Below are 9,706 nucleotides of genomic sequence, written 5' to 3' on the forward strand. Positions count from 1 at the left end.
GAATAAGGCTGTGATTGATGGTGTTGTTTCCAGTGGCTCACCAAGTGTTATTAGGCAAGACGTTTTCCTATTTATGCCATAGTTTCCTATTCTGTTGAATGAGGCAGTTGTGTTAGTTTTATCTCTAAAGACATAAAAGCTTCAACTTTATACTTCTCTAAGCTCCATAGAGATACTTTCTATAGCACATTAATTTGAATCTTCCCATAACTCTAGCACAGTACTCAGTTAATACTTCTTTATGGCGTTTACATGGTTTTCTTCTCGTTTTTTGTAGCTCCTGATTGTTCCCTTCATATCTGTCCAATCATTATCTTTCCCAGAAGCAGTGCAAAGAGCAAGACATTTGAACACACCAAAGGAAGATCAACATGCCTGGCACTCTAGAATTTTAGAATAGCAGAATGAAGTAAGTTGGTGGTGGCGTAATCCTGTGAGGATCACTTTAGAGCTAATAGCTGTTTGTTGGAGGTTTGTATGGGATGGGGTATGGTGATCTAATGTGCAAGGGGAGCTGAATGTGAGATGGGAGGATGACCAGTAATCTACTTACTAATTGGTTTCCCTGAAGCAACTCAAAGATGATATAGTCTGTCTACCAGTTGTGTCACAGGGTAATTTAGTTTTACCTTGTCTGTTCTTTATCTTTACTGCATAAATCCTTTGCCACCCTTAGAGGCCTAAACATATAGAAATTTAAACCAAAAAAGTTTTTGTTTTTTGCTGAAAGGGTGGGCCTTTCTCACCTCTTTTTGTGAGAGAATCTGCAGTTAAGGTTTAGTGTTAAGGAAAACCCAGTCCCTGAAGCTGCCATTATAATTGTGAAGGGTGTGAAAATCAAGTCAGTTTTATAAGGGATGGGGAAAGGTGAAGTTATAAAATGAGAGGGTTAACTAGGTGCTCTCTAAGGGCCCTTTATTATAATATTCACTCACCTGTGGCACCTCATTTGGCTGTCCTGGAAATCCTAGGAAACAGTTGTAACAGAATGTTAAGAGGCACATACTGTGTTTAAATCCTCTGCCACTCATTAGGTGAACAGCCTTTGGCAATTTAGATTCTGATTAGACTTGTCTGTGAAGGTTAAATGAAATCATGTATATAAAGAGCTTAGTACAGTGCCTAGCACATAGTAGGTTAAAGGTAAAAGGTAACCTAAGAAGTTTCATAAGTTCATTTGACACAATACAAGTGACCACTAATACCATCTAGTGGCACAGAGTTGGTGTGGTTTGGTCCTATGTAAGAAATTCCTAAGTTAAAAGTTTAAGTAGAAGAGTATCTGTGTTGTTGGTGATTGTTGTTGTTCTTATACTGTTATTATAATTATTATTGTTCGTGGTAATATAAATAGTATTGGCACTTATAATAGATTATTGCAATTATTAATGCACTTTTTTGTTTTCTTTTGTTGTCTTCTCTTTGTGATGCTTCTTGTGCCTACCATGCTCGTCACTGTATTTTGTCTCTTCTATTTCTTATCCTCTTCCACTGAATGTCTGCCTTTGCTTATCTTTTAAACTCATAAGTGTGTCTTTGTTTGCTTATCTATTTCTTCCTTGAATGTCTTTGGTCTTTCTCCTCTAACAAAAGTGTGTCTTACCCATTTCCATGATTCTCTTACTAGTTTCTTCTCTGTATATCTTTGTCTCATTTTCTTTCTTGTACCCAAGAGTGGTCTGTGTCTTGTCTTAGATGTCTCTCTCTAGTGTTTCCATTTTGTTACTGATTCTCCTTGCTCTCCTAGATCTGGCTCTTCTTTCACTGTTTGTCTCTTTGCGTCTCTTGAGTCACATGCTGTGTGCCTTTTGCTCACTTCTTGCTATGCCTACCTCTCTTCTTTTTCTCTTTGTGAACTGTTTGTCACCCCCTCCCCTTGATGGTTTGACATTTCACCTTTTCTGATACTGGCCACCCTTCTGCTGTTTCTACTCTTTATCTTGCATTGCTCTTTTCTACATATTCTTTCTGCCTCTCTTGGGCCATTTTCTCTTTTCTTCCTGCTTTGTGTGCCCCAGTGTCTCTTTGTTCTTTGTGATTTTCCATGTCAGCATTCATCTCTGTGTTCTCTTATTTCTTCTCTGCTTTTGCCTTTCTACTTACCTTTGAGTATTTCAGTCTCTTCTTGAGTCTATGTCTCCCCCACGTTGATTTCATGCAGTCCTCTCTCCTTGCATACTTTTTGTGCATGTGTGTGTGCATGCTTTTGTGTGTGTGTGTGTTTGTAACAAAGGGGTCTCCTAACCCCTTCCTAATAGGTGCAGAGTGTCAGCTATCAAAATATAAGCATTGAAGAGCTGTTCCTTATGCCAGGCCGCCTGTGAGATGATCCAAGACCAATAAAAGGCCCAAAGGTCTAGACTGGAGTTGGACGGAAGACTCAAGTCTCGGTGAGACAGAAGGCCAAAGACCCAGGATGGGATGAAAAGCCTTCGCTTGAAGACCTATGACCCAAAAATGGAAGGGCCCAAGCACACATAAAGACCCAGAACTCAAGCCTGTCTATATAGACAGAAGGCCCAAGAGAGACAGATATCTCCAGACTAAATTAGGCGGGAAGCTGGAGGCCCATGACCCAGAATCCAGGAAGGATAGAAGCCCCAAGACCAAAGGAAATTCCAAGATGAGAACCCTAAACCGCAGCTCTTTTCTATTGTTCTCCTCCCTACTCTTGGACATTTTCAGTTCTCCCTTCCCTGTTCTCATATCTCCATTTAAACCCACCTCTTTTGAGATGTCATTTTTGATGTTGCTGCTACTTTAAAGAAACACACCTTTAGATCAGTAATATTATGCCTGGGCCAGTCTTAAGCCAGTTTTTATCGCACTTTTAAGCCATTTATTAAGGTTTTGGTGTTTTGCAAAGTTCCATTTCTCTTCACCTCCTCTCCACTTGAGAGGGACACATAGGTGACTTTATATTTCAGTCCCTTCTTTCCTCAGAAGCTCTAGGCTGATGAGAGAAGTAAAGCATCAGGTTACTGAGTGGAAAATAAGTGCCAGGCTATCTAGAGAAAATGTGAAGAGATGCTCCAGGCCAATGAGAAGAACTAGACAAGAAATACACAGATGTGCCAGCTTGCTGAGAAGCACCAGCCAGCAACATATTACTTCTTTGAGCTTGGGTGAGCAGGATTCCTGAGGTTTGGGGTTCCTACTGATAGTTATGAAAAAGGAGGATTGGGCCTGGGAAAGAGTGAGGCCCCAAGGAGGCAGCCTGAACTCCCTGCTCATAGTAGTGGCCTAATAATGTGGTAAACTGTACCAATCCTGCCCCTGGGTTTAATACCTACCTCTAGGCATAAAGATGAGAGAAGTTGGGAATATTTAGGAGGATTAATCCCTTCCTTGATATTTTTCCTCTTACCATGAGGAAAGATAATTTTAATGATTGAGAATATATATGAAAACACTGTAAAACAGAAAAAAAGCAAGGCATTCTCATTAATGGTATATTGGCATCCATGCACAGCTAACATTTGAAAATGCACTGTCAGTTGTGAAGCATTATGTAAGTCGAGGTCATCACACCCTTTCTGAAAGGGTCGGATGGTAAATATTGTAGGTTTTACGGGCCATTTGGTCTCTGTTGCTTTTTTTAAAAAAAGCAAGTGAATTTGGCCTGTGGGCCACAGTTTATCACCCCTGATGTAATTGCCAGGGACTGTGTGCTGAACAATATTAATTTCCTTCTGTGTGCCTGTCCCTGTGTTAGACACTAAAGATGCAATGACTATGATTATATCTAGGTGATCTGAAGAAAAATAAGTGAATGTGAGTTGTAAACTATAAAGCACTTTAAAGACTTACAAGTTTCAGAGTTGATGAATGAACATTGATTACATAGTATATACATTCTAGGCACTGTAGATACAAGGAATAAAAGAAGCATGAATAAAGTGCTTTGTCAAAAGTATGTAATACTGTACAGATATTAGGAATTAAGTGTTTGATAAATGAATAATTCATGTATTTCTGGCCATTGTGTTTCTGTGGCTATGGTGATTTTGAGTAAAAATACAGTATTCCAAGTCGCAGAAGAGAAAACATAAAAACTGCTTTTAAACCATAAAATACACTGGAAATACAAGGGATTTAAGCTATTGTGATCACTTATAATGTGCCAGATACCATGCTAGGCACTACAGATGTCAAAGGGAAAAAAATGTTCTCATTATAGAACAATTAAAAATTTTAGATAGGCAATACATATTAAAGTGCTTTGTACTAAAGCACTGTATAAATACCAATGGGCTATATGTTTATAATGAATGAATAAGTATTAAGTGCCTGATATGTACCAGCTATTGTTTCAGGTACTATGAAATCCAAGATAATGCTCCCAAGTAATAAGAGGGAGGTTTATGTCCTATACTATTTGGATGTAAGAATTAGATCTTGCTTATTTTAATCAATAAAGACTTTACTGGTGATATCAAATTAAATTATTACCAGTATATTTTCCCTGGTAGCAGGAAAATGTAATGAATGAGATTGAGCTTTCTAACTATAACGTGCTGTATAAATATAAGACATTAGATGTTTTCTATGTGAACAAACTTATGTGAGACAGGCATGGTCTCTACAAAATTCTCATTGTGTGCTTGACCCATATGAGAAAGGTAGTATAAATAGTTATACAAACTGAGGGTTTAAATGCTTGTTAAATGAATGGATTATTAATATCAGTTGCCTACTATGTGAACTCACTGTTATAGGCATAAAGAGATATACAAATTTATCATTTTATTGTGCCTAAAGCTGAGAATAAGGCAATGTTAGCATTTTGTGGACTCTAAAGCACCATATAAATGTAACTATTGATTTTTTCATTTGGTGTGCCTAGTACTAGGTTTACAAAATTATATCACAGTTACTATACCATGAAAAAAAGTCAAAAAATTTGAGGAAGGATTGTTAACTATTGAACATTTTTATATGTAAAGGATTAGGTATCTATGAATGCAAGACTGGATAATAATTATCTATTATGTGCCAGTCTCCTTGATAAGCATCAGGGATGTGAAGATAGTCCATCTTTATTGTGTTCTGGGCAGCAGAAGGTAATGTATAAAATCAATTTGTAAGTCTTAAACTAGCATATATAAATATATAAGCCATATCTGCTGAATGGACACTGATTACTTTCTCTTATTCCCAGAGATAGCAACTGGGGATGCAAAAATTCATTGTCATTATTATTGAACCTGCAACAGAGATCTGTGTGTAAATTTTACAAAGCCTACTGTTCTATACAGATATAAGGAATTAACTGTTGGCTTAATGAATGATTACTGATTCCTTTCTATGAGGCTCAGAACTGCACATGCACTAGGATATAAAAATGATGTTATCCTTATCAGATGGTCACAGGAGGAAATGAGGTAACAGGTGTGGGAATCCAGACTGAAAGTTACTTAACCACTGCCAAGCCTATTTGATGAAATTTAAAAACATGGGCAAAATGGAATTGTGCAAGGCAGTATGCTGAATGCTGAGCTAGGTGGAAAGATAAAATCTATACCAGAAGGCTACTTGCTCCCTGACCTGACCAAAGAAATGGGAATTTTTTTTTTAAAGCAAGGTGTTATGGTTCTCCATTGGTCTTTTAAATGCTGAAGATGGAGGTGAATTAGATCCACCCTGGCCTGGCTTAGAGACATTAAAGGAGTAAAAAATGGCTCAGGTTGGCTTTTAGATTAATTTGATTAACAGAGCATCTTTTATGTGGAATACATCATTCTATGTCCTGAACATAACAGAATTGAAATGGGCCTAGTCTAAAGGGCATTAGATCACAGATCATAGCTGAAGATCCAGAAACACCTTTGATTTTTGAGTAAATACTTGAGTTCCTGTTCTCTGGATGAATTAGTAGATTAAGTCTGGTCCAGAAAACCTATTGACTTGTCTTGGAGATTGAAAAAATAGGAAAAAAAAAAGATATGGTTCTTTCAATATAAAATGAAGACATTTTTCCTGGCTCTAGAAAGTCCCAATGTCACTTGCTCATTGACCTAGCTTGAAGCCAGAAGACTGATAAAAGGCCTTAGGGTTTGTCCTTTAATTCTTTAACATTCTGCTTTTATTATAGTTAAATTAAGATGAGAATTAAGATGAAACAACTAGTTTTAAAAGTATTTGCTCATTGGCCTGGCATAGAGTCAGGAAGCCACTTAACAAAAAAGATTCTTCCTAAATTTTCCATATTTTGTAAATTATTCACTTGAATGAAATACTGTTCTGCTGAGGAGAATGAAGAGATTTAAAAGACCTAGACCAAAATACACTTTAATCTAACTAGCTTATGGAGGAAACACAAGAGCAAATTTAATAAGAGACTGCAGTTCTTTCATTAGTTGAAAAAACTTCATTGAGCAGCTGTGATAGTAAGACACTGAGATGGAATGATTAATTATATCACCTTCTCTTTGGCATGTTTTGTAGAGTAGGAATAAGAGAGCTTTTTAGTTATTCATTCATACAAACATTGAAGAAGGTGATGCTAAATGAAATTGATCTGGTACAAAATGCACTTGGAGATGCAATTAAAAAAACAAGAAATTGAGTGAAACTCTTCATTGAATAGAAGTGTCTATTCTATTTCAGATCTTGACTGAAAGACACTTGCTTGGCTTGGAAATTGGAATATAAGAGGAGAGGTTACTGTTCATTCATTTTTTTCATTTATTCATTCACTCTACAAGTATGTTTGAGTGCCTATTGTGTATAAGCTCCTTAGCTAGGTTCTCAGTTGGCCCCAGAGACATGAAAAAATGAATACCTTCCCAGAGAACTTTTAAAACTTGCCTTTTGGTCTGTTTTCTGGTTAGGGGTATGGCTTATTTCCTCAATAATAATGTGTGGTTTAATTCCTACTCCATATTTCTTCTACCACTCTGGCCACTACAATAAGCAAGGGTTTCTACTGAGCTTGCTCCTTAAGTTGCAGGAACCTTCCTTATAATAAACACTTCAGTTTTCCTAACCCATCCCTCATGAAAAATGGCTGTGACTGTTGGTGGGCAGAAAGAGGGATGAAAAACAACTGATTCCCAAACCTCAGTCTCATTGGTACAAACCTCAGTCTCATTGGTACAAACCTCAGTCTCATTGGTACCAGCCTTGGGGAACCACTCATACTTAAGCCACAATTGGTTTTGAAACAACACAGGTTTCGTCTATTTTCAATTCTTTACCTTGTACATTCTAACAAATATACACTGCCTAAATAGATCTCTTTAAAAAACAATCCTCTGGTAGTACTTAGCAAGTTTGGAGATGGAGACATGATTTCTGTTTTGCAACAGCTTCTCAACTTACAACTTGGAAATCGTTTCCTTTTTACCAGCAAAACCTGCTTAAGAAAAGACTTATTATAATTAAATAATGCAGTGAATGAAAATAGCTTAACAATTTACCATGCTTAAGTTTTAAGAATGATAAAAATTGGAAGAATTGGCAAAAATTGGAGGGAAAAATTACAAAAAAAAAAAAATCTTCTATATCTAGGCCCAAATGGGTTTTGGCCTTTTCTATTTTTTAAATCACTCACAGAGGGTGGGATAGGAGGAAGAGTGAAAGAAAAGGTCAAACCTGATTCTAAAAAGGGTTGGTCTTAAAAGCATTACTACCTCCGAATCTAACTTGGGGATTGCTGTTTTTAGTTTAATGCAATTCCAGTAACTGGTCACTGTTGAGATGAGGACAAAGTCCTTTGTCCCCACTCATTTCTGTAAGTTTTTGAGAAACAATTTTTTGTTTAATGGTTATTGATTAAACCTTGGGTTAGATAATTATGGAATTTATTAATTAAATCTATGTTACCTCTCCATCATAAGGTAGTCTTAAAGCTAAAGTCAAAATTCACTGCAGAGGAACAGGACTTTATTGTTCACTATAATTCTTACATACTTTCAAACCATCTAAACTTTAGTTTACATGGCAAGCCAACAATAACATAAGTAAATGGAGAAGGAAATAGATGAATGGCAAAAGATAGTTGCTGGAGGGAGCAAATTTGAAGAGGATTTGAAGGTGATGTTTCTAGTTTTTGCTTTGTACATTTTAATTTAATCTTCAGGTATATCTGACATGTTAATAATGTTTGGTGTTTAATATGTGCTATTAGCTGGATTCAGTAACTCCCCCTTCTTCAGATGGGGGTGGGGGGTGCATTATTGGAAAGTAGAAAGGAGAAAGTAATTAAGAGCCTTCCTTTCACAGTTTCTGGCATCCCAAGACTACCACTACTGCTAAAAAAGAATAAGAGAACATGTTATCATCTGATTTTTGTGGCATAAATGAAGTTGTGAAAAAATCTTTTTTTACAAAGGAAATGGCTTCATCTTTATCCTTCTGCCTCAAAGGGAATCTATGCCAAAATGCTCCGATGAATGGAAGGCACACTTGGACTTGTGAACTGAAGTGAAACGCAGAATCTCTGAGCCATGGTTGTTTTGAAGATCGAAAAGTCTTGTTCAGCATGGGTGACCAGCAAAAAAGCGATCTAGAGCTGTCTGTATGTCACAACTGAGACAAATTGGGGAGTTTGTTGTTTAATGCCAAATAAAAATGTACTGTTTTGAAAACTTTGTATTTCAATGTAACAAGTTCTACCTCACTGTCCCTTCCTAACCACATTAGTTACCTCAATTTTTTAAAAAAATTATCTTAATCACCCAGTTTGGGTAAGTCTTTGAGGTCTAATTTTTTTTTTTCTAGCTTCAGTTGCTTTGGTCAGGAATACTGAGAAGCACAAACCCAGTTTTAAAAATGTGAGAAGCAAAAATTATTGAAGAAGAGGGCTGGGATAGGAATAGTGCATAAAAATATTTTTAAGGCTGTGGGAAATAGAATGTATTCAGGAAGGTAATCACTGTAATTAAAGAAGGTAACAGGTCCAATCCTTGAGTAGGTGAAGGGATCTTTGGTGTTCCTTTACTTAAATACCTGAATGTTAGATTGGTGACTTCACAGGCACATGACCCCAGTGTTTATAGGCAAGAGCTTCTACTCCGTTGTTGGCATCTTACATCATTCTTTTTTTTTTTTTTTTTTTTACTATTTATTTATTTGGCTGCACTGGGTATTAGTTGCCGCATGTGGGATCTTTAGTTACGGCATGTGGGATCTTTTAGGTGTGGCTTGTGGGATCTAGTTCCCTGACCAGAGATCGAACCTGGGCCCCCTGCATTGGGAGTGTGGACTCTTAACCCGTGGACCAGTGGACCAGCAGGGAAGTCCCTCTTAAATGCCTTTTTTTTGCGGTACGCGGGCCTCTCACTGTTGTGGCCTCTCCCGTTGCGGAGCACAGGCTCCGGATGCGCAGGCTCAGCGGCCATGGCTCACAGGCCCAGCCGCTCCGTGGCACGCGGGATCTTCCCGGACCGGGGCACGAACCCGTGTCCCCTGCATCAGCAGGCAGACTCTCAACCACTGCGCCACCAGGGAAGCCCAATGCCATTCTTAATTGAGCCAGAGACAGTGCTCAACTTCCTCTTTCCAATGCCAATCCCTATGCATTTTTTCCCCAACAAAGTTTTGTTTTTGTTTTCACCTGTCCATCTTTGGAATAAGACATGCTGGAGTAATGGCTAGTATTAGAGGAAATAAACCTATAAGGGAAGTCATAGAAGAGGCAGAAGGATTTAGGATAGCAAGGCACAGAAGGACCCATTATTAAGCAAGGGCTCTCATATCCTAG

General features: G+C 37.7%; 1 long non-coding RNA gene across 14 annotated transcripts in view; it reads left to right on the forward strand.

Moving 5' to 3' along the window:
* Window positions 1–8,591, forward strand: part of LOC109549496 (uncharacterized) — a 31,164-nt gene extending 22,573 nt beyond the window's left edge. For 11 of the 14 annotated variants that reach the window (XR_004524589.2, XR_012329220.1, XR_012329222.1 and 8 more), the window contains 2 exons: window positions 278–409; window positions 1,530–8,591. This is a non-coding gene — a long non-coding RNA (uncharacterized lncRNA). Of the gene's footprint in view, window positions 1–277; window positions 472–1,529 lie in introns of all 14 variants that reach the window. The other 3 variants (XR_004524593.2, XR_004524588.2, XR_004524586.2) reach the window with 3 other exon arrangements.
* Window positions 8,592–9,706: the final 1,115 nt, after the last annotated feature.

This window comes from Tursiops truncatus, chromosome X (assembly GCF_011762595.2).
Source record: "Tursiops truncatus isolate mTurTru1 chromosome X, mTurTru1.mat.Y, whole genome shotgun sequence".
Classification (NCBI taxonomy): domain Eukaryota; kingdom Metazoa; phylum Chordata; class Mammalia; order Artiodactyla; family Delphinidae; genus Tursiops; species Tursiops truncatus.